The sequence below is a fragment of the Lutjanus erythropterus genome, chromosome 20, assembly GCF_056507025.1.
Source record: "Lutjanus erythropterus isolate fLutEry1 chromosome 20, fLutEry1.hap2, whole genome shotgun sequence".
NCBI classification, from domain to species: domain Eukaryota; kingdom Metazoa; phylum Chordata; class Actinopteri; order Lutjaniformes; family Lutjanidae; genus Lutjanus; species Lutjanus erythropterus.
In genome coordinates this window covers 907,311-917,781 of record NC_139336.1, presented here as the reverse complement: position 1 = coordinate 917,781, position 10,471 = coordinate 907,311, and the positions used below count along the sequence as shown (strand labels likewise).

The following is a 10,471-nucleotide window of genomic DNA, read 5'->3' as shown; positions in this document are numbered from 1 at the left end:
TCTTTCTTTCTTTCTTTCTTTTTTTTTCTATTATAAAAACTTCCATTGCAATGAAAGGTGCTAGACGGAGAGCTGTGATTGGTGGAGAGGCTGGTGATGTCACAGGAGCAGTTCGGCCAGTGATTTGAGAACGGGAAAACTTTGTCAGTGTGTTGATGAGACGCTGCCAGCCGGAGAGTTCTCTTATCTGACTGAATACTGCGAAAAACAACAGTAACTTGAGCTTGATGTCTTTTGAGTTTTCAGGAGGACAATACTATTATTTTTCATCCTGAACGACTGGATATATCACCATCAGCACCGAAGGACGGACCCATGAACCAAAGCAGGATCGTTATTCTCGCATAAACAAGGTAAACGTCCTCTACAAAACAGAGTCTAGGCCAACACAGGTAAGTGGGCATAGTATAGTATAGCTTATAGCCACCGAGTTAGATAATCATAAATCGGTTCGAGTCTTTCTTAAAAAAAAAAACAAATAAAAAAAAACAAAAAACGAATTCTCTGATTTCAGCTTCGCATTTGTGAATGTTTTCAGTGAGGCGTCGCATTTGGCTTTGGTATAGGTTTTAGGGAACGTTTTTCAACATTTTCTGACATATTATAGACCAAACAACAAATTGATTAATCGAAAAAATAATTGACAGATTAATAGACAATGAAAATAACCATTAATTGCAGCCTTACATACTGTAGTAGGTTTAGTTTGACCATTTTAGGCATACTCATTCATTTTAGTGATAAGACAGTACACTTTAAAATATATGGCAATGTGTATACACTGTCGTTTAATATTTAAGTAAAATATATATAAAGGGATAGTTCACCCAAAATAGGTGTGCAGGTGTAAAATATCTACTAAGAACCATATTGCAGGGACAAGAGGGAGGAAATCTTCACTTAATGCTCAGGGTTTCTTTGTGTCTTCCTCAATTTATTAAAACATGTAGGGCATCACTTTGTAAAGTTTTCACCCTTTATGAAGTTACAAGCTACAATGACTAATGCTTTTTAGAATTCAGTCATTATATACTATCAGTTGCAGACAATCAATCAGAGGGGTTTCTGTTTCTCAAAATCTTCAATCTAAAATCCTTCTGACTCTTGTTCCAGCCTGTGCTGTTCTTGTCAGGTGTGTTGGTTAATGAAGACTTGGTGGATCTCCTATAATGTGTGTCAAATGAGAAAATGTACAGTATCTATACAGGCAATAAACTAAAGACATTATTATACTCTATATTACTGGTTCCCAACCTGGGGGTCCTGACCCCCACTAGGGGTCTCCGAAGATTCACAGGTGGTTATAACATCTTCTTGATCTTAAGGGTTGTAAGAAAACTTTAAAGACAAAAGGCCCATATCTTGGCATTTCGTTCAATTCTGTGAAGGAAACTAAATTAAATCGTCATTTTTGAAGTTTAGACTCAATCCCAGAGGATAAGGACACGGTGAGGATCTTAACACAAGTTATATTGACAAATACCTCACTGTCTACTAAACACCCTTATTTTTCTTTAGAAAAGTACACAGTTAAAACAACCTAAGAGCTAACAGAACAATGGCTAAGTGTCTATCAAATTTAAGACTAAATTATAATAGTACTTTTGAAAGAAGACAAACATATTCTTCCTCTTACAAACAGAGCTCAACAGTGAGCTTCTAGAAGTGAAAATCCTGCTCATATTCTGCATGGAGGATTTAGGTAATTGGCCATGATGTCATAACCATTCAATGTGGACTGACCACGCCATGTGAGATTTTCAAATGATGGTTTGACTTCCAGCAGACAACACAAGTCTGTATATCAACCTTGTTTTCAGAGAAAATACATTTTATCCTTGATGTAACTGAGAAGTACTACACTACCCACAATTCTGAAGAGTAACAGCAAGGTGTGTGATTGTTGTTACCATGGAAATGTTTACTGCCCGTGCGCTAGTTCTACTAACAGGTTGGCTAGTTGGTTAGCTAACATGAATTGTACTAATAGGATCATAATATAATATTACAACACTTGTATTATCAGTATAAACACTATAATGATGACAATAGTAAAATTTGAGATGCAGTGTCATTCGCAATGGATTGTGGGATGGGTAGTTTCTTCACTTTTAAAATAATTATGTACAGTCTTAACTTTCCCTCTTTGGCCCTTTTTTGGTCCAAATTAAATAGTCATTCTCAAGTCAAGGTCATTCTTCTTGTAGCCAGTTTGGTTCCAGGCTTTAAAACTTCTGAAATGTCACCGGAGTCAACAAATGGGAAGTTCACTTCTGTAACTGAAGCTGCTGAAAAGTGGGTGGTTACCGTTGAGCTATATTGCCATTTTAATTAATAATAAATAAAAAACAGCCCCACTCGGTTAAGGGCTTTCAGGGTTTTACTGCATGAATGCATTTTTAGTGCATGAGGGCAGTATTGGGCTGATACTAGAGATGCACCAATTTCAATTTTCTTGGCCGATTCCGATTTCTGATTTTTTGAAGGGTTAGGGTTCATTAAATACTATTTAAATTTTCTCCAAAGTCCTCCAGGATATAGCCAGGCCTTATTATCGTTTTATATTAGGTACGTTTGAGATGAACTGTGCCTCGCCTGGAAAGTAGACAAGATCAGACGGCCGCAGCAGGAGGTGGAGACAAAAAGCTGCAATCAAGTCAGACAGTTTCCAGCAACCTTCAGAGAGCATACAGGAAGAGACACGAACATCCTGTTAGATCACCTGTAGGTTATCTGAAGTTTGGAGACCACGTTCATAGCTGAAGAAATAAAGTGTGTTCTTGATCGTTGATTGAAGTAGAAACAGAGATCCCCTTCTGTTACTGGAACATTTGTTCTTTTATCTGTCTTGTAAAGCACTTTGAAACTGTTCTTCTGATAAGTCACATATAAAACCTTAATTATTATTATGAGCCACAAGATATCTGCTTGTTGACAGATTAAAATATCATTGCACAACATAAGAATAATATATCCAGCGTTAAATATTACAGTTATTCAGAAAATTAGTATTATATACAACATGTGATGTTTGTTGTCAAAATTAAGAGCCAATCATAGCCTGTCAGCTCATCAATGAGGTAACAGTCAGGTGCTTGTAGTCGGTGGAAAGCAACTGCGGTGCCTGGCTCTACAAACTGCGGCTGCCTCGATCTTGTGAGCTTACTGTTGCCCACATGCGCATGACGTCAGAGAAAGTCGGGATCAAGTCGGACACAAATCTAACTGGCATGCATTGTGCGGCATTCACCACTGATCGATTCTGCGCAGGCCTGGCTCATCTCGAAGCACCTATTAAGATTATGAATCGGGTGAACGTGATCTCGCGAGATTTCGCAGGACGCAATTCCACGTGATCTCCTGTGGAAACAGATGTAAAAAAAACTGGAGACAGACACAGTGCAACACTTTTCTGCAGTAAAACTTTGAAAAACAGACGCAGAAGTTAAACAAGTCTGGATGAGAAAATGTTTGAAGAGACACATCAACACAGGTTGTTTATTCTTCAGCCAGAACAGGAGGTGAGATTTTAATCGTCTGCTGCTGGCTAACATTAGCCTGAAGAGCTAGAGAGTTTTACGACTGTTTTGCGACATTGTCAGCTGCCCTGTCTCGTTGTAGACTGTCTGTCTTCTCTTTATCCTGTTGTTGGAATCTGTTGCTAACACCAACTTCAAGCAAGCATGTGTCTGAGTGTGTGTAGCTGTCATCACCGCTGTGGTGATATCACGGTCAGTTTGTCTGCTGCGCGCATGACATGACCATCGATTCAGATTCCGAGTATTGCCGATTAACTGGTGAAAGTCTAGCTCATACCCAATGCTGGTGTCAGTATCAGTGCATCCCCAATCATCGGTTATGGCCCAGAAGTATGTGTTGTTGGCTCTATCTGACTCCCTGCCCTCTGCCTGTATTTCTTTACTTTCTCTTTATTTTGCTGCACTTCGGATGCTCCAGACCAACCCAAAACATTTGTATTTGATGATGGTTTACGAGCAGCTCAGACAAATCCTACTGATTCTAACTTTAAGTAGGCCTATATACTCAAAATATACATCATGGAGACAATTGACCAGGTCAGAAAAATACTATACCAAAACTGGACCTTAGCCTAAAACTCCTAAAACTGTATGAATATAGATAGCTGGTTAGCTGGACAGTTTACATTGGAAGTAGATTCCTATGCAGTTAGTTATGATAATTAATTCATGTGGTTACTTTCTGTTTTTACTTGGTTGGACTCAAACTCATTTCTGAGGTTTATGTTGAATTTCTATTTAATTGCTGGTGTGTTTTCCATGTTTATGACTTTGGACTTCTGGGATTTACACTGTAGCTACATGCCACTGTGGTCCTGCTGCAGTTTTGTAACATGAGTTTTTACCATGCTTCAAAGAGCTGTACTTTATATTCTGTGCATGGACCCCTTGTCATTTCACTGCAGCAGACAACTTTTCCTAATGCTCCACCTGTTCCTGTTAAGAGTAGTAAGGGGAGGAACAAATTGTACCCGAGAGACTTTAATGGGTCTAATAAGTTGCACCTGCTCAAATCACACAGACACACTTGTCCCGACCATCTGCAAGTGTTGTGAGGTTGGAACACGCAACCATGTTAACATTTTGCAGACGTATTTTCATAATTTCTCATGTTTGGTGTCTTCAGTATTATGTTGTTTAGAGCAGTCAGTTGAATTCTGCCTAAATCCACTTATTTTGTCACATTCATGAAGTGGGCTAACATGCCCTGTATTTTCATAATGAAAGGAAACAAAAACAATAAGTTGGCCTGTTGACTCAGCCTGAATGCATTTATTTCTCATTTAGAAAGTAACTTTTGTATATGTTTTCAATAAAACAGTTAATATATTATAGTAAGTAAGACTGTAAACTGTTTATAATTGTCAGTTCTCTGTGAATGTAAAGCTATGCCTGTTATTCTGAAAACAAAAGTGAAAAAACAAAACTACACACTCTGGCTGAGTTCAGTGACTGCCTGCCAGACTTCATTAACACATTGCTCATTTTAACCATACTAAACATCTACTCTTTCTAAAAGATTATTAATGATTTGTTATAAATCACAAACAGATAGTTACTCATTTGGTTAACATTCAATTCTAATTAACATGAAACGGAAAAACATAATTTCCACTTCACTGTAAATGACATATCATGGTCATTTTATGAATTATATTACAGATTTCTCCTATCACATCAGAAAAAGCAATGGAATCAAGTGATGTGGTGATAGTATATGCATGCTGTGTAAGTTAGGGTCCGAATAATGAAATTCTGTTCATTAGATTGCTTAATTGTTGGAACTAAATTGTTGCCCTGAAGCTGATGACTTGTAGTAACGGAGGACTGTACTATGAAGCTAGATTAATGGATTAGCGAGATACGTTGAGTCTAAAGCAAGAGTTTTCAGTGTCATGAAGATATGTCTCTTTTAAGCTGGCTAGATCACCATGGTAACTTATGTTGAACTCCAAACCTGAACGGGAACAGGTTATGTTTAGAGTTTCAGATTAAATCAGGTGCTCTTTAAATAATTCTTCCTAAAGAAATTCTTTATGAGTGAAATAGATTATAAACTGATGGCAGAAGTTAAAAATGAAATGTTCCTTACTTGTATGTCTGTAATAGCACTAAATGACACAGGTTTAATGTAGAAACAATGTATTCTAACAGCAGCACAAACTGAATGCATTGCATTGTCACAGGAACCTCTGTTTGGTGATGCAGGGTCATTTTCCCTGTTTGCTTCAGTTCACCATGTATCATCCATGCACTAAAAGAATTATGAAGCAGATATAGACACTGTGAATACTACTTTTGCATTACTGATTTTGCAGCTCAGAACACTGATCATAAAACTGAATAATCTATCCTATCATGTTTAAATCTGCTGTATGAAGCTTAATTGTTTAATCTGCATTAAAAATAAATGCAGGCATTTAGATCACATTGAGCCATCATTCTTCTCCTGCCTTATTTGCAGCAACGTTGTTGTGCTCTCTTTCTCTCTCTCTCTCTCTCTCTCTCTCTCTCTCTCTCTCACGCACAGAGCAGCTGTGTTTTCACAGAAGTTTCAGTCAGCCAATGAGAACTGGCAGATGTTTTTGAGTGAAAAATTCAGAGATATTAAATCTTTGGTACTCCATCTTCCTGTTGAGACTCTCATCGCAGAATGTGTGTTCATTAATATGGAGAGTTTCCCACATGTTGAGCATTTCAGCCCTACTTGGAGGTCAGATACAAAGTACCTATCTTCCACTCAAAGAGGTTGTCTCTCATTCTGTTCCACTATATGTTTCTTTTTAGATCCTCAGAATAATTTAAGCATATTATGGCCTCAGCTTGTCAGAGTCAACATTATGTGGTCTGAATTGTATTCTATAATCAGTCTGAGCTGTACTTTGTCAAGCTTGCTCAACATCCGTTTGAGTCAGCTGTTGGCCTTCTTCATCAGCTCCAGCTGTTGTTTTGTCAGGCACAACCATTGTGCCTTGATGGGAAAGAGTGCTACTTGTGCCTACTTCTTTCTTGATCAGCTCCTCAAACCAAGTAAAAAAGGAATCAAGAACTAGAAGAGTGCACTCAATAGAGTGCAGTTCCCTGCCAGGCAACAGATGGTGAAGCACTTACTGCAATGCCATCACAATTGCCAGGTGCAACCAGCAGAGATTTGCAAAGTTACGCAAACAATAACATGACCCCCACATATAGTGTCCCTAACTGATACAAGATTTGAAACTGAAGCAGTTCATTAACAATTACCACCTCTTAGTGGTATGTCTTCCCTAACCAGTCAAATTGCAGTTTATGACCATGTCTATTTAGACTCATGTACTCACTCATGTATGTAGTAAGACTAAAACTTGTAATAATTTAATATGGAATTTCCCACTGTACTATAACTTTCAAGGAACTTAATAAAAGGTATTAAGTGATTTTTTTGGCAAACATGCAAGTTCTCACTATACATGCATGATTCGAGTGAATACATAATGTTGACCTGCGACCTTTTGAATATAAAATGTCATAACCTCATCATTTTTTTTCTATTAGATATTTGTGTTTAATACTTAGTGTATGACATTGTGAGTTATGGCCAAAAATATGTTTTGTGAGGTCACCCTGACCTTGACCTTTTGTTGTGTCATGGCATTCTTGAGACACAGGCATAAAAGTTACCAAATTTAAAAACATTAGCAAGGTGACACTGTACATGCTTAAATAAAGTTTGTCCTGCCACAGTAGAGCTGATGAAAGTAGAGTTGAGTTAATGCTATGCAGTATTGAAATTGTGTACTACTTTATATTTAGATTTGCACCAGGCCTACTCCACTTTTTCACATTTGCCCCCCCTAAAACTGTAATGGAGTGCCAAAGGAGCAGAGGTTTACATATCCTATGTCCATAAATTTAGGGATTTTTTCCAAAGAAACAGTATGTAGTGCAAGAAAAAAAACGTACCTTTGTAATCCTAGATTAGAAGTAGTTTGCTGTTTTAATAAACACAGTGTTGCACTTAAAATATTTTAATATTAGTTTGACTCTCCTAAATTGACCCTTCCTAAGCCCTACCCATTTTTGCTCCATGTTCCATAACAATTGAGCAAACTTAGTACCTCGGTCAACTTTCTCCTTTTACTGTAAAAGTGACATAAAGGGTCACATCTTAAATTAGCTAATGTCAGAACTAGCTAGTTATTGAATGATATAGATGTAGCTAGTTGGCCAGCATTTTGCTAACATTATCTAAAGTAAGATGCAAGTGTGAGGTGAAAGAGCCCCTTTGGACCTAACTCTGGAAAAAATACGAATGTAGTTTGTGGCAAGAGACAAATAATGTCTTGCCCCTGTTTGAATTGTTCCTTGAATTACACATATGTTTGCCAATTTTAAAGATAATTTTAATAGACAAAAATATTGCAATTTGTGGTAGGTTTGCCATTGTTTAGTTTGGTTTTATGTGAAACCACTCAGTGAAGAACATCTCTCATCACGTCACACTCAATATACATTGAGCGTTGCTGTCCCTTGTAATGTAATCTTACTTGAAGTGTCTGATCCAGCGAGTCCTAGTCCTTTTATCAGCAGAGAAGAGAGAGAACAAGGAAAATTCAATAAAAGTGTGACTACATGATACATATATAGGAAAACACATTGTAGCTTCAGTAGCTAATGTTGACTTTTGGTAGGAGAAAGTCATGACGGAAAGGAGAAAGTTGACTGAGACTAGCTTGTGCAATTCTCCCTTGGAGCACTTAATGAAAAGGGGTGGGATTTGGGCCCAGTTCCCTCTTTAGTCTGAGTTCAAACTTCCATCCATCCATCCATCCATCCATTTTCTGTAACCGCTTATTCCTGAAGGGTCGCGGGCTGCTGGTGCCTATCCCAGCTGACATTGGGTGAGAGGCGGGTTCACCCTGGACACGTCACCAGTTCATCACAGGGCTGACACAAAGAGACAGACAACCACTCACACTCACATTCACACCTATGGGCAATTTAGAGTCACCAATTAACCTAGCATGTATGTCTTTGGACTGTGGGAGGAAGCCGGAGAGAACCCACACAGACATGGGGAGAACGGGGGCCCTGTCCCTGGGGGATTGGAACTCAGGACCTTCTTGCTGTGAGGCGGCAGTGCTAACCACTGCACCACCATGCTGCCCCTGAGTTCAAACTTAAAATAAAATTAATATCTCTGCTTAACAACAGGCATAATTGGGCTATTTAGCATCTCCCATTTGAAGATTAGTTTTCATATTTATAAATGATCAAAGGGCTGGACTGAAGATGGTAAAAGGCTGGATTCGGTCAGTCGGTCAAGTCACCAATCAAATTAGGATTTGTTGTTGTATTTTTGTTGTCACAGCTGAAGCCATTCAGTCCATAAATTTCAGTTTGTGTCCATTTTCCAAGTGCCCACCAACCATCACCACACTTCCAGTGTAAACACTGAGAACTATATTTTAACTATGGTTGCAACCGGTAGTGAAAAAGTATGAAATTGGAACCCCCTGCAAAGTGGAACTGAGCCTTGAATATCTAAAAATTATCATGATTTAACAGTAGTTGACATACTGAGACAGAGATGTATAACCCATCGAGTTCTTATCAGCTTTATGTACTTTAAGTCACATTGCTACAGACCTTATACATACTGACCAGCCATGCTGCTGAGTAACTCAAGACCCCTGTAATGTTATCCATTTTCTGCAGTTTTGACCAAGGTGGTTACAACTTGTTGCTGCTTTAAATATTGCACAGAATTTTGTAAAATCATATTGTTAACCCCCACACAAGTTTCAGTTTGAAGAACACAGAAGAAAACATCATTTAATTTCAGTTCTCTTTTTATGTTCAAAACACAAACCACACTGTCATGCAGGTGCATTTATGCTCAGCAGTGAGTATTACTGAAAAAATGTTTCTGTGTGTATGGATTTAAACAGCCACCTCATAGCAATCAGTTCTGTGAGTGGAAAACAGCTCTCTGATCATTTGAAAACTATGGCAAATTCTTACCAAATAATAGGGCTGAACGATTAATCTAAATTTTATCGAAATCGCAATATGATCTACTTGAATTTTGAAATCACAGGGGGTGCAATATTTAATAAATAAATTTTGTTTGTAAAAGTACTGTGGTGCTGCAGAGATGTGCTGGCCTACACATCAGACTTACAGACTTAAGAAAACATCTTTGCAAGGCTACAACTAATCATTCATTTCATTATCAATTAGTCTGCCAGTCATGATTAATCAATTACAAAATGATGAAAAATGTTGTCCAAGATGACATCCTTCGATTTGTTGTTTTGTCCACAACTCAAAGATATTGAGTTTACTGTCAGAAAGGAGTAAAGAAACCCAGAAATATTCACATTTATGAAGCCGAAATCAGAGTATTTTGGAAAATTTCAGACTGATTAATGGATTATCAAAATAGTTGCCAAGTAATTCAACAGTTGACAACTAGTCAATAAATCATTGCAGTTCTACATCGTTTGGTACAGATCAATGCAAAAATCAGACCTTTAATATGTTTCTCAATGAAAGTGAGAATAATGATGTAAAAATTATCATTCCCTCTAATATTGCAAATCACATCACGATTGCAATATCAGTAAAAATAATCATGATTAGATTTTTATCAAAATCGTTCAGCCCTACCAAATAATAAAGCATTTTCTACTTTTGGATGGTTCCTGCTTTCAAGACACCGGTGCCCAGAACTGCATGTGTCTGCAAATAAATATTGGTCCATGGGCTGAGTGCAGCCTTTGTCTGGCCCTGGAGGGACTTCAGACAGCAGGTCTCAGTTCCTGGCAGTCCTTTGTGAGCGGACAGAGAGGCGTCAAGACTGTTCTGCCTGGAACAGTGTATCAAAGTTGTGCAGCCCAGTCTAATCCGCTCCATTAGGGGTTGTGTGTCTGGAGTCCTTTCACACACAC

At 38.1% G+C, this 10,471-nt stretch overlaps 1 protein-coding gene across 1 annotated transcript in view; it reads left to right on the top strand.

The window, feature by feature from the left end:
• megf10 (multiple EGF-like-domains 10) overlaps positions 1-10,471 on the top strand; it is a 162,029-nt gene continuing 151,558 nt past the window's right edge. Inside the window, exon 1 of the mRNA XM_084746363.1 lies at positions 1-353. The gene's annotated coding sequence lies outside the window, so the exon portion shown is untranslated. The remainder of the gene's footprint in view (positions 354-10,471) is intronic.